The following is a 20,971-nucleotide window of genomic DNA, read 5'->3' on the forward strand; positions in this document are numbered from 1 at the left end:
ATGTGGCTCCTTTGAAAAGGGTATAGATCTAAGCAGGCTGGTAGCTGTTCAATGGGTGTTACATAAGAGGAACACACAAGAAGAGAAATAGTATCAGGCATAATTTATCTGTTTATCTTGGAGATATACTTTAATTTAAACTAGGATTGTTTATATCAACACAGCAAAAATCACCTTAACCCCCAGAATCTATCCTACTACCTCTTGGACCTGTTGCAATCTTCACAGATTCCTGAAATTGAGCCCAATGGTATTAAAAAGCCAGGCCAGCAACAAGTGATCCTTAATCCCTGATGGAGCCCCAGGCCTGTGGAACTGTCACTGCAGGTTAATATCTCTGCACTTAAACCTACCTGCTTATCGTTCCTAAATACCTCTGCCCAGGGCTGCTCACAGGGCTGCACAGTGAGCCCTCACCTCTCCAAACGAGCCAGGAGAGCTGTGACTGGCATCCCAGGAACAGGATTAGGAGTATTAAATAAACAGCACAGATGCTGGAGTTCTGGCAAATAAATTAAGCCTGGCAGCAAGTGATTTGTGTGAGCAAGAACACCAGTTAAAATCTTCTTTGTTGGCATTAGGAACTGGTCAATGTCTCCTGGCTGGTGTGTTGTCTAAATAGCAAAGAATTATTGGAAAGGACCCCCACCTAACTGTGAATGCCCTTGGCATCACCCAGAATAATGCTCCCATAGCTCTCAGCTGTATCCAAGCTCAGATGCAGGTGCAATCCACTACAGCAAAAAGGGAAGGTATGAGGGCACTTTACCCACTGAATTTCAAAGGTAATTTGGGTAAATTTCAACTCACTGAGTATTTAAGAAATATTTATTTTAATTCAAAAAGCATTTCCTATCTTGGTGGTATCTACTAAATTTCACTTGTGACCACACCAGAAGTAGGGCCACAGCTTTTATCTTAACTCTATGCCATGTTTAATGGCTGGAATTTATTATTTTAGAGGTGTTTTCCAGCCTAAATTATTCTATAGACCCAATCATTGCATTGGGATTGAATCAGCATGGAATTGTACTCTGTTAGAGCCTGGAGTATGGGCCCAGCAAAATGGGAACAAATGGCAAACTGTCACTGCTGCCACGTGTGCTGTGCAGAAACAACAAGGATTTATTTGTGAGTGTAATACACTAAAGACCCAAGACATTTGTCTTGACACTGAACAAAATGTTTGTCATTTTGAAATACATCCCAGAGAGACCTCTGAGACTGTACTTGGCTGTGTTGGGAATGGCTGTGTTTGCATGAGAGCCCTTTGTGATTCTCTATAAATAGAGAATATTCACAGTCCCTCAAATACCTGCATCTATAATTTTATTAAAGTTATGGGATGCAGCTTTAACTATTCAGCCACAACCCACCATATCACAGCAAGAGTGAAGAGAGGGAGAAAACATCTCTGGTGAGAAAATCTGCTCAGGTGGTCACCAACAGCCACCAGAGCTATGAATTAGATGTTCCACCTAATTGTAGTCTTGTTAATCATTATAGTTTTGTGTTCATTGTTATACTTCTGTTTATATGTCCCATTACAGCTTATATCAAAGTATAATAGCTATGAGTGGATGTGTGGGTATTAAGGGATCAGCAAATCTGACATATTATCTCATTTCCCAGCCTATTACCCGCTCAGTAAATTAACTTCTAGCTCAGCTCTGCCTCAGTGATCCCTGACTCTTCTGCTGCAGCACAGGGGGTGACATTCATTGAGTGCAAGTTGCACTGTGGGGTTTTCAGTCATCTTTTCTCCTGTTCTGCTCCATTTCCCCTCCCTTGCTGAGAATCTCCATCCTCTGCTGGTTCATCTCGCTTTCCAGCCTGCCATGAGTGGGATGGGGTGGGTTTGTGTGCAGTGGCTTTGGGGTCAGTGTTGGCTCACGCTGAGCTGAGAGGGGACACTGAGATATCCCCAGCACTGAGCCAGGGCAGGAATTGGCATTTCACTCGTTCTACCTGGTGCCTTCTAGGTCTGGAGAGAGGGGAACAGCAGGGATGGGCTGTGAGGTGCAGAGCCACCCCCAGTTGTGCTGGAGGCAGGGATGCTGTGGTAGTTGCTGTTTGCAGCTGGCTTAGGGCATGAGCTGGCAGTGCAGAGCACCAAAGACAGCCCAGACCCACCTGGGTGGCCACACTGGGTGTGCTTAATGTCTTTGTATCCAAATTTCTACAAACTCTTTACAGAAGAACAACCCTGATCCCATAAAAGTAATGAACTTTAAGTCCCTCACTCCTTCTGGTGCCATTGAAGACTTCTGCCTGTGTTGCAAGTTCAAAGAAAAGCTGCTATTCTGGGGCTTAACAGTGGCATCTAAGGGACAGTCATGAAGCATTTAGGGACAAACCCAAGGTTTAAACAGCTGCAAAGACAGCCAGGCGCTGGGAGCTGAGTGCTGCTGCCTGTGTGTGCAGATCAGCATTGGCTTAGACAGTGGCCTGGCTTGTTTGCCTCTCTCATGATAACCAGCTGACTTCTTGGCCCACTGCATCATCTGGAGAAAAGCAGCTGAACAAATGGAGATGTGCAGGTGATCTGCAGTTCAGGGATTTGTTTTCTCTCTTGTGGGCTTTGGCATTTGTGTTGTTTTGTTTTTCACTGCTGAGCTCTGAGGGGATTTGGTTATTTGACTCTCCCCAGCCTGCTGGCCTTGGCAGGGAGGTTTTAACTTCTCAGCACTGAGTAAGGTAACTGTGAGAGGGTGAATGCTTCAGCCTGCTCGAGGAGCTGATTTATTCCTCAATAGAGCCATTGAGGGGCTGGAAATGGGATGTGATTTGCACTCAGGGCCGGTGCTGGCTTGCTGGGATGAATTCTGTTCAAACCATCACCTGTGAGCGCAGCCTTTGCATCCACTGGGATCCCACTGCTGCTCCCCCATTTTCTTCTCCCTGCCCACACAGGATTAGCTGGCCCAGATGTAATCTCTGAACCGCTGAGAAATCCTGTGCCAGCTGGTTTTGAGAGGGGAGGAAAAGAGAAAATAAATAAAAGGAAAAAAAAAAACCAAAACACAGCTCTTTTCCGATTTACAAAACTTAGAGAGGAAATGGGGAGAATAATTGGGCAATTCCCGGCATCCTCAATGGCAGCTCTCAGGCAATTCTGGGGACTCGCAGCACCCTTATCGCTGCAGTTCTGGGAGATTATCCGTCTGCTCAGCTGGCAATTAGAGCTGGGATGGGAAGCTGCCGCTTAGCCTGGCTTTGTAGGGCTGTTTGCACTCCTGTTTGCCGGCCCCGGGCTCTGGAGGCAGGATTGTTTATTGTGAGCTGCTTTTGCCGTGCTGGGGGAGAGCCCTGTGGGCAGGGTGGCTGCCAGGGAGTAAAGGCTCTGCTCTGTTTTCTTTCACAGTTTTTCTGCCAAATTGGAAAGTGCAAGCTGCTCCCTGGTCCCCTGTTTCATCCTGGTCTAACTTTTCCCTCCATCTTTCTGGGCAACTTTGGGGATCTTTGCTTGCTGGTGCCATCTGTGAACACACCAGTGCTGTGTGTTTATGTGCCAGCTTCATTTGTATGGGAAAAATGCTGCAATGACAGAGAGATTTGTCTCTGCCTGGCCATGGACCCCCTGTGGGATCCTGCTCGGGTCAGCAGGGTGCATTTTGGGGTGTCTGTGCTACTGCAGAGGTTAATGAACCTTCCTACATCTTTGCTGTGGTGCATCCCCGGTTTTTCCACACCCCACAGCACTTGAATGATGGAATATCCTTTATTCTCAGCTGCTTTGGTGACTGCTGCTGCTTTGTGCAGACACTCTGGCCCAGCTGGGAGGGTGGCAAGCCCTCATCTCTGGCCCCACAGAGCTCTGTGGGGTTTGGTGCTGCAGGGACACTTGCCCAGCTCCTCTGTTGGGGTTTGGGGTCTCAGATAATGACAAGGTAAGGAAGGACTGGAACAGGGAGGCAAAGACAGGTCCCTGCTGGTCCCTTCAGCCCCGCTTGCATCCTCCAGGCACCAGAGGCTTGGCATGGCCAGGTTGGTGAGGGCTGAGCAGGTCCCCTGCTCCTGGGGACAGCCAGCTGCTCTCCATGGCTTTAGCCCTGATGCTGGGAAGGGCTTGTTGGTTTTCCCAGCTTTTCAGAGATGGGGTAACTGAGAGGTATTTTAAAAGGTTTTATTCCATTATCAGTCTCCACAAAGGGTGTGAAATAAGAGATGTAAAACTCAATGCCATTCCATCAGAAGCCAACCTATTTCCTGGTTACAATACCTTATAATTGTTTTTCAGCTGATTAGCTTTTGCTGGTAGTACTTCTAACACCAATCTCCTATATTTTTACCCCATGTGGTCCTGCTACAATGCATCTTTCACAGCTTAAAGTCTCTAAAATATCTGGTCTTTTGGCAAGGCCATATTTTGAAACTTGTTGAAACTTGTTTCTGGTTCCATTTCTCAACAAGGTTATCTCTATTCCATGGCCTTCCTAAGCCAGCACACCTTATCTCAGTGTTTGCATACATGTCTTCAAAACGATGTAAACTTTCTATCAGGTTTGAAAAATCCCTTACAAATTCATTTCTCACAGGCTGGGGCATTGCCCACTGTGGCTGTGCTGGCCACAGGAGTGCTTGGCACTGTGGTGCTGTTCACAGGGGTCCCAGGATGAGGGAAGAGATGAGAATCTGACTCCATGTTTCAGAAGGCTTGATTTATTATTTTGATATATATTATATTAAAACTATACTAAAAGAATAGAAGAAAAGATTTCATCAGAAGGCTAACAAGGAAAGAAAAGGAATGGAATGATAAAATCTTGTGACTGACCAGAGTCTGAGCCAGCTGACTGTGATTGGCCATTAATTTGAAACAACCACATGAGACCAATCACAGATGCACCTGTTGCATTCCACAGCAGCAAATGTAAACAAAATCATTGTTTACATTTTGTTCCTGTGGTCTCTCAGCTTCTCAGGAGACAGAATCCTAAGGAAAAGATTTAAAATGTGTCTGTGCCATGGCACCAGGGATGAGGTGGGTGCCACCAGGTGCCTCTCTCCTGCGGGCTCAGCAGGAACTTCACGCTTTGGAATTAATTTCAGGATTTATTTCTTTCCCCCCCTTGCTGATTTATCTCTCGAGTTTTCTAGGCCAGCTGTCCTCCTTTATTATCCTCACGCTACCTATTTATCTCGCCTGTCCCCTCTGCTCCCCGCTTCCCTCCCCTCGCTTTGCCCGGCCCTGGCTCAGCTCCTGCCCGCCAGCAAAAACAAACCAGGCTGGCAGAGCAGCGTGACAGCTCCCGTGGAGCCACAGCATCCCGACGGCCGAGTCAGCACAGTCCCCTCTGCTGTCCCCCGGTGTGGCACAAAGGTGCCCCAGCCCCTTGGACAGCGCTGCCCTGCCAGGGCTGGAGGAGCTGGAGGGGAGGCGGTGACATCCCCAGCTGTGTGCTGGGCTCAGGACAGCCCTGTCCCCATCCCCTGCTGCCACCCACCCTCCTGTGACACCCCCAGGCAGAGCTGACCCCAGCAGAGACTGCAGAGCATCCTTGCTGAAGGTCCCTGGTTGTGGGCACTGCACCTCTGCACGGGGTTGGGGGGGGGACAGGGCAACCTGCTTGCTCCAAATGGTAATTATACAAATTCTATTATAAATATATTAGAAATTATATTTTAAATATATATAAAATATATAAAATTTATTGTATATGTATATAAAAATATATAATATCTATATAATATATAGATTATATTATTCTATATAATATAGATATAATATATTGTATCTGTATAATATATAGATGGGCTGGGGTGGGGACAGACCAACCTGCTTGCTCCAAATGTAATAATATAAATTCTATTATAAATTATTTTAAAATATACATATATATATATATATATATAATATATAAATATATATAAATATATAAAATTTATAAATATATATACTATAAATATATATTTATAATATATATAAATATTATATTATATATAAAATATATTTATTATATAAAAATATATATTATATGTATATAATAGATATAATATATATATTTTTACATAAAAATGTATTTATATATATAATATTTATATATAGATGGGCTGGGGTGGGGACAGAGTAACCTGCTTGCTCCAAATGTTAATTATAATATAAATTATATAATAAATATATTATAAATTATATTTTGAATAAGTATATTTTATATATTTATATAAATATATTATATATATATATATATATATATATATATATATATATATATATATATAATATTATATATATAAATTATGATATAAATATACAACCAGTAATAATAACATTCTGCAGTTCTGTCGTCTTTTCTGGGCATTGTCTCTTCAGAGAAGTGGGTGGCATGGAGGAGATGGAAGTCCTGGCCAAGAGTGGCTGTGGATACAGTGCTGAGCCCAGGGGCTGATATATGGATAGCCAACAACAACAACAACAAAAACCCCAACCAAACAAACATAAAACCCTTCCCCCCCCAAAAAAAAAGCAAAAAAACCCCACCCCAAAACAAAGGAAAAAAACCCAAACCCAAAAGCCAAACCAACCAAAAAAAACCACCCAAAAAGCCCAACAACAAAAACCCAAACCCAGCCAAAAATAATAATAAAAATTAAAAACAAACAAAAATGCAAAAAAACCCCCAAACCACCAAAAAGTCAGTCTCTTGTAGCTGCAGGTCAGCCTTTGCAGAACCCTGTTTTAACTTAGCCCTTGCTTCCCCTTCTGCTGACCCCCACCTCTGTGCCCAGCCATGAGCAAACCAGATGGAGCCTTCAGGCAGAGGAGGACAATGGGAGTAGGTGTAGGAAACCCTGCACCAAAATACCCTGTGTATAATTTAGTCCCTCCTATCCCACATGCCAGCTCTATCCCACAGCAGAGCTCTCATCTGAAATCAGGCACGCTGAGCAGAAATAGCCTGATGCTTCAGAGATGTGCCTGCAGAGAAGCTAACCCTTCATTGCCCACAGCTGCAGGACACAGATGTGCCTTTCCCAGATCATGGTGTGCCTGTTTGAGAGCTTCTGGGGAGCTCCAGGCTGGCATGTGGGATAGGCATGTGTACTGCGTGCCAAGGCAGCAGCATCGCACACAGGTGAAGGGAAGGGCCAGAGGGCTGCTCTGGGTGAGATGTTTTACACAGCTGAGCTACAAGGGCTGTGCAAAGCCACAGCTCTGCCTCCAGATGTGCAGAACATCACCCAGCCCTCTGGCAAGGGGAGCAGGAGGAAATTGAGATTGAACTGCATTTTCCCAGTCACACCGACTCCTTCTCCATCATTCTGGCATTGTCAAACCATGTCACGATCCTCCCTGACAGGATTTTGGGGTAAAGGCAAGGAAAAGCAAGGAGTCCAATTTCTTTGAACTTCTGGAAGCAACAGGAAGGTGGCAGAGCCTTTACTCAGCTTAGCAGGCAGAGATGTTCCAATGGAGAGCTGGAGAGCTTTGTGAGCCACATGTGGGGTGTTCAGGGTGCCCTTTGAGGCACTGCCTGTGGGCAGTGTCCCACCTGCCTGGAGACTTAGAGAGGGACAGGAGGCTTCATCAGTGTGAATCCCACAAAATCAACAAAATCTGTTTGGCAAAGGCCCTGCCTGGTTGTTTGGAAGTGTGGATGCCTGCCTTGGATGGGCAGGGAGGGCATGGGAACTCCTGCAGCATTTGGAGATATGAATTGTCCATCAGGAAAAGGAAAAGTCCAGGCCAAACAGATCTGGAGGGGAAGGCAGCCTTGTTCTGCTGTGCTTAAACCTGCTGGGCTGGTGGAAGTAAACAGAGTAACTGTGCTCCTGCCTTCCAAAACAGAAGTAAATTTGGGATCTGGAGGGAGAGATAAAGAGAAGTGGAGAGGCATTTCTCACAGGGTATCACCTTAAGCTGAAGGAAGGTAGATTTAGATTAGATATTGGGAAGAAATTCTTCCCTGTGAGGGTAAGGAAACCCTGGCACAGGTTACCCAAAAAAGCTGTGGCTGCCCCTGGATCCCTGGAAGTGTCCAAGGCCAGGTTGGATGGGGTTTGGAGCACCCTGGGACATTGGAAAGTGTCCCTGCCATGGCAGGGAAGTTGGACCAAATGGTCTTTAAGGTTCCTTCCACCCCAAACCATTCTGTGATTCTCTAAATCCATAGGTTAGGCTGTGCAATTGCAGTGAACCATTCCAGCGGGGAAATTATTCCCTGTTCTTGTGGGACCTGATCTTATCTGGGATGCTCCACGGGAGAGACAAAAGCTCAGGAGAATAAAGTAAATGGAAAGTGTCTCATGCAATGCAGAAAGCAGGACCTGCATCTTTTTGTTGATGGAAGAAGGTGCCCCCATCCCTGTCCTCAGGCTCTAATTCCATCTCCAGAAAACAGGCTGAGTGCACCAATGAAGACATCAGTTTTCAGGACCTTTGCACACGATGGCCTGGTAAAATTGCTATTTTTAAGCCAGCCAAATTTTGGAGAGAGAGATAGCAAATTTTATATTAGCAAGGGACTGCAGAGGCTGTGGGTGCCTGCACTGTTTGATGCTGTTGTGCTGGGCTCGGGGCTGGAAGGGGCTGGTAACCTCCAGAAGGATTAGAGGCAACATGGAAAGGAAAACCCTGAATTTGGATTAAAGATGTTTAAAGGTCTCTTGTATCAGCAAGCTCTTTTCTCAGGGAGAGATTAGGAGTGCAGCTTCTCTCGACAGCTCTGTTAATCTGGTCTCCATGGAAACAGGATGATGTTAGTGGTGACACACTCCCCTAAATGGCTTCTCAGCACCACTGTTAAGGGGGAGACTGGCTTTGGTTTGCCACCCAGATCTGGGTAGTTTGTCCCCTGTCACTCCCTACAGCTGCTGGGGGAATTTTTGCTGCTGGTTTTGTGCTGGTGGGACCTGCAGCAGTGCCCCCATTCTGCAGGGATTTTACTGCAGAATTCCCAGGCTCAAGTCTCCACACCAAGCCCAACCAGCCCAGAAAAAGCCCCAGAGTTTCACAGATCCCCATTTTTGCTGGTGCTGCTGAACAGGGCAGGCTGTGGCTGTTTTACAAACGTCTCCCACCCTCCTACCCTGCAGGGTGACCAAGTGACTTCCTTATGGTGAGGGAAGGGCTCTGCTGCAGTGACCATCCTGGACCCATACATGCACAAGGCGCTGAGCAAGAAGTTGGGGATTTCCCCATGTTTTAAACAAGCCCAGCCTTGCAATGCCCAGCCAGCAGCAACCACTGAGGCAGAGCTGTGCTCTGAGCCTGACTGTGCAGGGGCCAGAAGAAAAGCCTGTCCCAGGGATTTGGCTCCGAATTGGACGTGCTGATGTGGCCATCCAGGCTGGGGGTGAAAGGGTGGGTGGCTTGTAAACGTTCCCTGCATCTTTCTAAATCCCTTTTCATCCTGAGTCACACGCAGAAGAGCGTGGGTGAGCGTGAGTAGGCAGAGGGAGAGGGGTGGTGGGGCTGCATGAATTTGGATATGCGCATCAGCTATCAAACACAGTGCAAAATTGCTGTGAAAGCAATGAAAAAAGATAAATTTCGTGTCACAGTATTCAGATGATGAGCTACTGCTGCTACTGCTTTCTGTGTTAGTGGAGTTAAAGTGGGATTTGCTTGTTGAGATTAGCAAGGAGTCCTCTTCTCTTCTCTTCTCTTCTCTTCTCTTCTCTTCTCTTCTCTTCTCTTCTCTTCTCTTCTCTTCTCTTCTCTTCTCTTCTCTTCTCTTCTCTTCTCTTCTCTTCTCTTCTCTTCTCTTCTCTTCTCTTCTCTTCTCTTCTCTTCTCTTCTCTTCTCTTCTCTTCCCCTTTCCCCTTTCCCCTTTCCCCTTTCCCCTTTCCCCTTTCCCCTTTCCCCTTTCCCCTTTCCCCTTTCCCCTTTCCCCTTTCCCCTTTCCCCTTTCTCTCCCCACTGGTCCACAGTTGCATTTCCCAGTGGATCTCAGCCAGGTGTGTGGGACTGCTGCTGCTGCCTCAAGTCCTTTCAGATCAGTCATGGGTTTGGCTGTAGAAAGTTGAAACAAAGAAAACAAGACCTAGGTGACCTTTATGTCTGTCTGACTCCAGTTCATGCTTCAAAAACATTTTATGGCAACAGCTAATTCCACCTAGAGCTGGAACTGTGTGCTTAAAAACATCAGAAAAATGAAGAATCGAGGGAGAGACTTTATCAGTGGTCCTGTTGGCCTCACGGTGAGCTCAGCCCTAAATCAGACCTCAGAGATTTTCATCCCAGAAACTCCACAGCAACCCCAGCTTCTCTCACAAAGCAGCTCACTGCCTTTCCTGGGGCCACCTGGAATTGCAGCAGAGCCAGTCCCTGGCTGTTCCCTGTAAATCTCATTGCCTTTTCAGCCTGTGTGACAGTTTTCACAGAAAACAAGTCTAGTCCAAAGAGCCACTTCAGATTTAATCTATGAATAATGACTTGAATTAAAAACCAGCTCCAGCAGCCCAGCTAACACCAGGAAGGCTGGTCTATGGAAGCCCTGGTCTGGCTGTGTGAGACCTGCAGGGCTCTGCACACCTGCCCAGGGAACCCTTGTCCCAGCTAGAGAGCCCTGGGGAGGAGCCCTGCAGCCTCGTGGATCATCTAAAGAGTCATTCCATTCCAGACAGCAGGCAGCAGCTCCCGTGTGGGCTACGCCTCAGCACTCATAATTCCTCCCAGTTTATAAGTAAGATGCTTTTCCTGGACTGCCAGGTCCCAGTGACATCTACAAGGCAAGCTGTGATCTCTGTGGCCTGTGAATCATCCCTGATAATGGAGATCCTGCTTCCTGACTCCTGCTTTTGTCAGCTGTGCAGAGTTTGTGGATGCACCCAGGGAGAGCTCCCTGGCACTATGGCAAAGGAAATGATTTCTTCCCTCTGGAGCAGAGCCCTGGAGGTGGAGGTCACCTGGGAGGGATGCTCTTAGGGTCAGAACAAGGTGGTACTGTTCACCTTTGCTTTCCCTGAGAGGGTTTCCCACCTCCCTGACCCAGCCTGGGGAAGATTCGGCCTTTTCCTTCCTCTCACCTCACTTTCATGCCTTTTCCTAGCACCAAGGCCATGTTAAGGCTGAATTTTCCCCTCCCTTGCCCTTGGAACTGTTCAATGCCTGGCTCATGTGCAATAGCCTCCAGCAATAAGGGGAAAACTTTGGATCTCAGCATCTATTGCTGCTTCTCCCTCTGGAGCATCAGCACCCTGGCCTCCATCCCTGGAATCAGTTCAGAGCCCAGATAAATCTGCTCTGTGCACCACTGTGCTCTTTACTGTGCTCACAGGAGTGGTGCCCTTTGTCAAAGTGAAGATGGCATCAAAAACTGGGGGAATCAGTAATTCCCACTAAAAACAGTGGGAATTAGGAATGGGCATGAGCTACACCCTGAGGGTGAGAGCCCTTGCTGGGAGCAGCTCTCAGTGATGGTGCTGGAGGCATTGCTGGTGGGTGAAGTGTCTGGGTGCTCTGCCTGCCTCCACCCGTCTGGCACAGCTGCCAGGGTGCTGCTTCCTCACTCTGCATCTCCTTTGCACCAGGATAACAACACCTTGTGGGGGTGAGGTGCGTGTTCTTTGGCATTTGTCATCCACTCGCCCTGGGGAGCCCTATAAATAAGTGAGGGGCTGTGATTCAGCAGCCACTGGAGGAGCAGCAGCTACCACCGTGGCCATTTCATGATCAAAAGCTTCGAGTTTTTATTTGATTTGTGGTTTTGCATGGCATTTGCAAGAGCCCCCTGCAAGGTGCCCTGCTGGGAGGGTGGGGAGGATGCTGTGGAGGGAGCCCTGTGGTGACTCTGCAGCCCTGGCAGGGGTTGCAGGCTCCCTCCTCATTGATCTGCACCTGCTTTCATGTTTCTCTCCCCTTCTGTTTGCTCTGGTGGGTTTTCCTGATGCCTGTTATTGCTGGGCACAGAGAGGCAGTAAAAGAAATTGTTCAGGCCTGGATTGTGGAGAAACAAGCAGGTGTCTGGCTGTGTCATCGAGGTAACAACACTTTTGCATCTCAGTGATGGGACTAAAATGAGCCTGAGTGATCACAGCAAAAAGCACAACTGTGTTCACCTGGAGGCTCTGAGCAGCAAAATTGCAGCTTGGATTTAGGTGCAGGTTGCTGAGCTGAACTTTATTTATTTAATTCACCCAGTGCTTTGGGGCTTTATTGGCAGTCATGATTCTGTGGGGTTGTGTGGGGCTGCCCCTGCTGCGACATGCTGAGGTGAAGGTCCTTTCCTGGATGAAACTGAACTGAACTGAACTGAACGGAACTGAAGCTGTGACGGTCTTCACAGGGGTCTTAGGATGAAGGAAGAGGTGAGGATTTGACTCCATATTTCAGAAGGCTTGATTTATTATTTTATGATATATATTACATTAAAACTAAACTAAAAGAATAGAAGAAAAGGTTTCATCTCAGAAGGCTGGCTAAGAATAGAATAGAATAAGAAAATTATAACAAAGGCTTGTGGCTTGGACACTGTGTCCAAGCCAGCTGACTGATTGGCCATTAATTCCAAACAACCACACGAGACCAATCACAGATGCACCTGTTGCATTCCACAGCAGCAGATAACCATTGTTTACATTTTGTTCCTGAGGCCTCCCAGCTTCTCAGGACGAAAAAAATCTGAAGGAAAGATTTCTCATAAAAAGATGTCTGCGACAGAAGCAGCTCTATTTTCTGCAGGATTTCTGTGGTCTGCCCCGTGCTAAAACAGCCCTGATGGAGGCCGTGGCTCTGTGTCTGTTTGGGAGGGAGGGTGTTTGTCTGTCCCTTGTGTCAGGGTGGGTTACAGTGTGCTGAGCAGGGCTGTCCATTTCCACATTGATGTTGTGTGGCAAGGGGAATCAGCTGGCCCACAGGGAGGTGAGCAGTGACCACAGGAGCATGCCTGCCCTAGGAGATCCCACTGAGTGCGTGTCAGAGCTCCACTGCTGGCTCAGAGCCACCTGAGTGTCATTTCTGTGACGTGTGTGCAGCTCAGTGAGCGACAGCCCCCTGTGTGCCCTGGTGTCAGTGTGGCAACAGCCACAGAGGCACCACAGGCTGCTTCTGAAGCACAGCCAGCGTGGAGGGGAGATCCCTGAGCCAGCTCACCCTGCAGCTCTCCCTGTTTCTAATGAAGCCTCCCTCCTGATGGCCACTCAGCCCCTTCTGCTTTCAAGTCAACAAATTAAAAAAATAAAAAAGAAAAACTAAAAAGCAAAGAGGAGGAGAAAAAGACAGAATGATATATTTTTGTTCACTCTCCCTCTCCTTCCTCATTCCTTTGAGCCATTTTTAACCCAAGCTAATTCAGCTGGAAATATTAATAACCCCATAAGGACGCCACCTCCTTGTAATGAAGTGTAAAGGTCACTTCTGCTCAAATCACACAACTCTTTCATTTTGTTCTCTGCAAGGAACAGCTCCTCTCTTTAATTATTCAGTTTGCTTTTATATTGCAGCCGCTGCTCTCTCGTCTCTAATCCCTGACACTTCCCCATTATGCAAGTGCCCATGAGGCTGGGCAGTGTCACCTGCTGGTCCCCCCCAGGGCCTGGATGTTGTGAGCAGCAGCTGGGGGGAGAGGGGCTGGATGTGGAGGAGAAGAAGATCTCACTCTTGGGTTTCAGTGTTGTTTCTTTGCTGGTGTTTCTTCAGGGTGTGGGCATTGCAAAATGTGTTCATTTTTGGTGGAGTTGAAGCCCAGTGCATGAGGTGCCAGTTGATGGGATGGATGGCAGAGGGGCTGGAGGGGCTTTGGGGCATTCCTGTCTTCCTGATTTACCTGGTGGGTGGATGGAGGTGGGAGGCTGTGGGATGGGGAGTGGCCTCTGTGTGATCACTCCTCACTGAGGGAGGTAATTGCTTGTGAAGCCCTAAGGTGAAACAAAACCTCTTAAATCAGTGCAATGCCCTCCATTCTGAGATGTCTCTGGGGCCATGATGTCCACAGCCAGAGAGAAGAGAGGGAGAAATCACAGAGGGAGAAATCAGCATCCCGCTGCAAGTGTGAGCACTCCTGGGACAGCCCATGGGGGCACCACCACCAGAAATGGGCAGTGGATTTGGGGGAATCCATCCTCTAGGGATGAATTTGGGGTCACATGGAGGTTCTCCCTGGACAGAGAGAGGGCTGAGGAACAGAGCAGTAGGACCACACTGGGGAAGGGAAGGCTCAAGGGAGACTAAAGGGGCTCCAAAAGAGCTTGAGAAGGAATTTGGACAAGGATTTTTAGTGATGAGACAAGGGGTAATGGGTTTAAACTGGCAGAGGGCAGGTTTAGATTAGATTTGAGGAAGAAATTTTCCCCTGTGAGGGTGGGCAGGCCCTGGGACAGGTGCCCAGAGCAGCTGTGGCTGCCCCTGGATCCCTGGCAGTGCCCAAGGCCAGGATGGACAGGGCTTGGAGCAGCCTGGGATGGTGAAAAGTGTCCCTGCCCATGGCAGAGGGGTTGGACAAGATCATCTTTAAGGTCCCTCCCAACCCAGATAATTCTGTGATAATTCTACAATTTCAGTGGCTGAGGTGATTATAGCACTAATTATTACTTATTTATGTAACATCATAAATAATTAATAACGATAATTAATTGTACGGACCCAAGAGAACAGAAACAACTTCAGTGGTGGCTGTAACCCCTCCCTCCCTCGAGCACTGCTCACTCCAGACCCTCTCTGCAGTGTTTTATCTCCCTGAATGTTTAAATGACTGGAGCAATTTGGGGTTTCCTCTGTTTGCCCATGGCATCCTCCCTCTGTGCTCTATTTCTGACACCACAGCAGCTGCAAATGCCCACAAACAAACACAGCTCCTCAGGAGCTGCAAGGAGTTAAGGTTTATATAATCATGGGAAGATTTCAGAGCTGAAAAGCCTTTCTCTGTGCGCTGCATTAATCATTTAAAAGGAGCCTGACTGATGATTTTTGCATGTGTGTGTGGTTATTTCCTTTTTTCCCCTATGGAGTCCAGCTGTTGCTGGCTATACTTGGTGTGCTCATCACCAGCCAAACCACTGCCAAAGCCACCACGGCCTCTGAAAACTCCTGCTCATTATAGTTGTGAATATTTTACTAATAAGTTATAAAATGCACTTTAATTTATACGGTTTTTAAGGTTAAATTATTTAATTAAGACATGATACTTAAATGATTTTTATTTTTAATTTAATAATTAGTTACTCAAAGTTTGCAATGTGGACTTTTTGGTTTAATTACAAAATATTACTGAAAATTATGAAGAAGGTGAAGAGGAAGGATTAGTTACTGCTTTAAGACTTTTATTTAAGTTTTATATATATTATTATATTCTAAAACTAAGATTTAGGTGTTTATTATTTTTTATTTATTTTATAAGTTGTGAATTTTATAGTATTTTACTAATAAGTTATAAAATGGTTTACTATTTTTATCAGTTTTTTTAAGGTTAAATTATTTAAGAAATTATACTTAAATTATATTTATTTTTAATTTAATAATTAATTACTTAAAGTTTGTCATATGGACTTTTTTGTTTAATCACAAAAAAATTACTTAAACTTATGAAGAAGACTGTGAAGAGAAAGGATCAGTTACTGCTTTAAAACTTTTATTTTAGTTTTATATATATTATTATACTCTAAAATGTTAAACTTTGAATTTTCTACTTTGTGATATTACACACTTCTAATTAACTACACACTTGTAATCTTAGTGTTATTCATTAAGTCTGGAAGTTTTCTCTATGGCTTTAGGTTAAACGTAGTGTTTCATTGGGAGTTAGAGTTTGTTAGCATAGAAAGTCTAAAATTCTCAACACCCAGAACTCCAACATCACAGAACTGACATGGTCATTTCCAAATTACAGCTGGCAAAGGCAGCACAGAGATGTGGGAGGTGTAATCAGGAGCACAGCACTGATCAGCTCTTGGGCCAAGCATGGAGAAATCCTTTTCCAAGCTGTGCCCATGCCCGGGGTTTTCCCTCTCAGAGCCCCTCTTGGACATGCTTTGGTGTCCAAAACCCCCCTGAGGATCCCCTGACGGGGAGACCCCCAAATAGTTCTGTGCCAGGATTGAGAGATGAACAGACTTTGGGTTTTTTCAGTCTTCAGGTTATTGTTTATTTTTTCTCTTATCAACACTGTCTGCACACCAGACTTAGCACACAAAGAGAGAGGCACCAAGAAGTCACAAGACGCACAGATTTAAGGTCTTTTAAAATTATTTTGTCCAACTAACTCTTAGAACTAATTTTATTTCTACCTTTCTACCAATAATTAATTATTTGTCTGTTCACACAACATCTGCATTGGGGCTCTTCCTAAAAATCCCTCTGTGCCACCAGCACTGCAGAAAATGGAGCAGATGAAGAGCAAGAAGGAGATCAGACAACACCCAAAATCCTCCATCTTGTCTCCCAAAACTCACCCTGTGATGAACTACACCATTATCTATTTCACACTCTCGTATATTCCAATTAATTCCAAAGCCTTGGAAGCTTTCTCCATGGGTGAAGGTTAAAAGCAGTTCTCCTGGGGGTCAGGACTTCCCAGAGAAACATTCCCCATGCCTTGGGTTCCAACACTTTGGGAGCAATGGGGCCAGGGTACCTGTTGCCGATTCCTCGACTTCTGGATCCCAGGCTGGGCCCTCCCTGGTGGCTCCCCTGTCTGGGGAGACCCTCCTGGAGTGGTTTTGTGTCAGGAAAGGGAGTTGCACTGGATTTTTTCAGTCTTCAGGTTCTTGTTTATTATTATCTTCTCTAGAGTTTTGCATGCTGTCCACACCAGGCTCAGCATGCTGGAAAAGCACCTCAAAAATGGCCAGCAATCTCTTGTTCCAAGGTATTTTAAAGCTAAACTGACACCTGGATTATTTCTCCTTTTAACCCAATAACTGATCCCAAAGACCTGCAACGGAGACTTTTCTGCCCAATTACAAAATGCCACCCAAACCTATGGAGAAGGAGGAAGAAGAAGCATGAAGAAGAAACCCAGGATGACACCCTGTGCCCTCCATCTTGCTTCCATCCACAACACTCTAAAAATCCCAAACCTCAATTTCTCACCAAGTGATTCACCTACACTGCTCTCTATAATCTATTTCACACTTTTGTGGATTCCAGTCTATCTTGCAGTCTAGGAAACTTTCCCCATGGATGAGGGTCAGAGTCAGTGCTGCCCTGGGGGTCAGGGCACCCCAGAGCAGACACAGAAATATTCCCCGTGTGCCCTGGGTTTGCACACAATGGCACCATGGTTAAATCAAGCTACCAATTTCAGCTTTGAAGATGTTTGTTCTGATGTTTGCCTGAACACTGGGCAGCTGTCCCTCCCACAAGTGGCTCCAGAAGGAAACTGCTGTCCACAGTTCCTGTGCCAGCATCATCCCTCCCTCCCTCCCTCCCTCCCTCCCTCCCTTCTGTCCCTTCTCCCTCCCCTCCACTCCAGTGGATCATTAGCAGCAGTGGCACAGTTTGCTCTGTGCGCAGCCACAGTTGTAGCTTGGTTCCAGCTGACAGGCTTATATGACCTCATATCTATCAAACCTGATCTTAAAACATTCATTTGAAAAGCTCACATGGACATAAAACCCAGAGTTCAAAAGTTGCAAGTTTTCAGACACAGGGGAGGGGAAAAAATAGCTGTGAGGTTTTAGGTTAAAAGGCAGAAACACTGGGCTGTGGCTTTGCAGACGTGATTTCCATGCTGCCACCATCAGTGGTGGGGACAGTTCAGCACCTCTGCTGCCACCATCCTCCTTCCAAGCCCCTAAGCATGGCTCAAAGTAATGAGAAATAAGGACGTGAAAAATTTCTGGAAGAGCTAAGAAAAGACAATCAGGGCTAGTGTGCTGACAGTGAGGGAAAAGGCTGAAAGTGACAGGGGGCTATGGACTGGGTGGTTGAAATTTGTGAAAAACGCCAATCACTTGTTTTTAAAATTTTAAAAGTTTAATAGTAATAAAATGGTTATAAAAATAGTAATACAATTAGAGTATTAATGATTTGGACAATTGTAATTAGGACAATATGAGACAATAGAGACAAAGAGTTACGGACAGTCTGGGTACCTCTTTCTGGGCAAAATAAGCCCGAAAAGGACCCACGTTAACAGAGGATCAATCCTTAAGAACAACAGCCTGTTGCATATTCATACACCTCATGCATGATGCATAAATTCCATTCAAACAAAGGATTCTGGCTGGTCAGTGTCAGCTTCTTCCTCTGAATCCTAACAGCGCCTTCGAGGCCTGAAGAAGTTTGCTTCTTCTGATAAGAGAGCAATAAATTCTCTTTCTCTGCAAGATTTGGGTATCCTGTGGCTGCCATCTCACTGAGTTCTTTCTTTAAAACAGCATAGTTTCTATTTTAACATTATGTTATAACCTAAAACTATATTTAACACACTACTTAAGAGAATTAATACAGCATTACTTTCTAACACAACACATATAATATTTATTTTAATATTTGCGAAAAGCCAATCATAAAATTCATGCATTTCCCACAAAATTCCACTTTCCAGAGGAATTAAGGCAAATCAAGTCTTCTGGCTGAAGATGTGGCTGCTTTAATAATTAGAAAGTGGAGCTAAGACAAAGAGGATTGCTCAGGCCTATAGGCAGCAGTGCTGTGGGTGGTTGCTGTCCCAGCCCTGTTTATTTGAGAGCATCTCTGCAGATACCAGCAGGAATTTATCATTGACCAGGTGTGGTGGAGCCTTCTGCCCCTAACCAAAGGCACTGGAAGTAAGGAAAATAAATGCCAGGTATTTCTCCTGGCCTTCCTGAATCCCCCAGGTGCCTGGAGCAGGCTGTCCTGCCCTGTGGTGGATGCTGTGTGCTGCTCCTCACCTGGGAGCAGGCACTGAGCTCTCGGCAGCCCCGGGAACAGATGGCTCCCCTGACAAATGCACCCTTTCCCGCACTCCCCTGCTCCTTTCCTCTGCAAATTGAGGCCTTAAAAAGGATTGATGGTGCTAACAACAACCTCATCTAGGAGGACTTTGGGAGGGATTAATGAGGAGTCGCTGGGGAAAGGTTTAATGGTGCAAAGAGATCAGCAGTCTCAAGCCAGTTTATTAATCAGCTCAGGCCATTACCACTTAAAGGCTCAGCCTGGGAGGAGGAGGAGGAGGAGGAGGTGAGGGTTGGCACTGATCCATCTCTGCAGAGAAACACCAGAGAATGTGAGGAGATCCCTGGAATCCAGTGCACAAACTCACTGGTCTTCATTTGGGGGGGACTGGGGTTTAGCAAGGAAATGCAAAGAGGGAAGGGGAGTGATGGCCTTGCTTCATTTATTTCTGATAACTGGAGTGATGGCCTTGCTTCATTTATTTCTGATAACTGCACCCATCTCATGCTCCTGAGCAAGCCCAGGGCCTTCCAGCCAGCTCTGTCTCCACACACCCCTAGATTCTGTTCTGTGACCTGGCCAGTTGAGGACCACTGTGGTGAGAGGAAATTTCTTTCTAACACCTTGTTCAGAGATCATTTTTTCTGCCCTGGAGCGTGAAAACTGAGGTTCTTATTATTTTTATCACAGCAAGTCAAAGTGCAGAAGCTATTCTTATTCATATAAATGTCTAATCCTACTCTGATTCCTTCTGAGCTGTTGCATTTGCCTTGATTACTTTTTCCAGTTTTAGCTAAGATAAAATTTGCACTAGAATAATCTGCCCATGCAATAAGCCATCCCTGAGATGAGGAGATGAGGAGATGAGGGTCCTGCCAGGGACCCTCTCCCATTTCAGGGTGCAGGAAGAGCTTGGCTGTGTCCTGGCTGCCCTGGATTGTATGGTGGAAAAGCAAAGTGCCTCTGTCTATTTATTTCCTCTTCACTTGAGACCCCTTGGGGGTCATCTGAGTGCAGCATGGCTGTAATGTCATTTTCTGGGGCCCAGTGAGGGAGAGCAGCAGGATTTCTGGGGAAGGAGACCAATTTTCACCTGTCTCCATGCAGTGGGACCGTGTAGGGCCAGGCTGGGTCTGGGAAGTGTCACAGCAAGCTGCTGTGGGCGGCCTGGGGTCAGGAGGCTTTTTAATTGCTTGAAAGTGAGGTCCTTGTGCTTTATCCTCACAGAGGCTGTTTTAGGCCACCAACAAAGAGCCTGGTCTTCTGAGGAGAGCTCTGGCTTTGCTCTAGAAGCTGATCACAGTGAGAAGTTGTTTCTGTTCCGATGCATTTTTATGTGGCTGAAAATCTATATTATTTTTGGAAATTTTTTTCTTTCTTTTTTTTTCATTTTCCTCTCTGTGCTTGCTCCATCCAAAGTCACGAACTACACGTGAGGTCAGGTGACTCACCTGAGTTAAAACCTCTTCTGCTTTTGGAGTAAAACCCCTTCTAAAGTCACATCCTGCTTTTCTCCCTTCTTCCTGCAAACTCATGGATCAGCCAAATGGATTTCTGCTCCCTTGGGACACTGCTCCTGGAGAGCCTGGACCCCTGGCTGGCCCAGAATGGTAAAAGCCAGCATGGTCCATACACTCCAGAGCTCCAGGACGTCAGGTCTCTCCTCCTGGCTTGGTATTTTCAAGAGTCAGCAGAAATACCAACCCCCCTGGAGAGGAGATGGGACAATCAGCAGGTGAAAGAGGTCTTGGTGTCAAAAAGTGTTTCTGTGTGTGGATGTGGCTTGGGGAACAAACAGGGTGAGCAGCCTCCTGTGTGTTGGGATGGTTTTTGCACATCACTTAGTACAGATTTTCCAGTTTGCAAGGGCAGCAGCCTCAGTGCAGGGAGTCACAGAGCAGAAAGGAGGTGGCAGACACACCAGGGATGAGCTGAGTTCATGGTGTTCCCTTCCTACACCTCCCTTCTCTCCATCCCCCTTTTCACAGGTGGGATGGTGTTTGTGGACCCAGTTTCCTGCACTTTTGGATTCCAAGAGTTCCAAGTTAGCCATTTCTATTGCTTTAACTAATGAAAGATGGGGATGGTTTCAGCCTGCCAAGTTTTCCCCTAATGGATACAAATACACTGGTAGTGAATTTGAATTCAGGTCCTAAACACTGCAGGAATGTTGGCCACCTATAGGTCCACAAGGCATGGTGACCCTATCAC

The sequence above is a fragment of the Melospiza georgiana genome, chromosome 12, assembly GCF_028018845.1.
Source record: "Melospiza georgiana isolate bMelGeo1 chromosome 12, bMelGeo1.pri, whole genome shotgun sequence".
Taxonomy (NCBI): domain Eukaryota; kingdom Metazoa; phylum Chordata; class Aves; order Passeriformes; family Passerellidae; genus Melospiza; species Melospiza georgiana.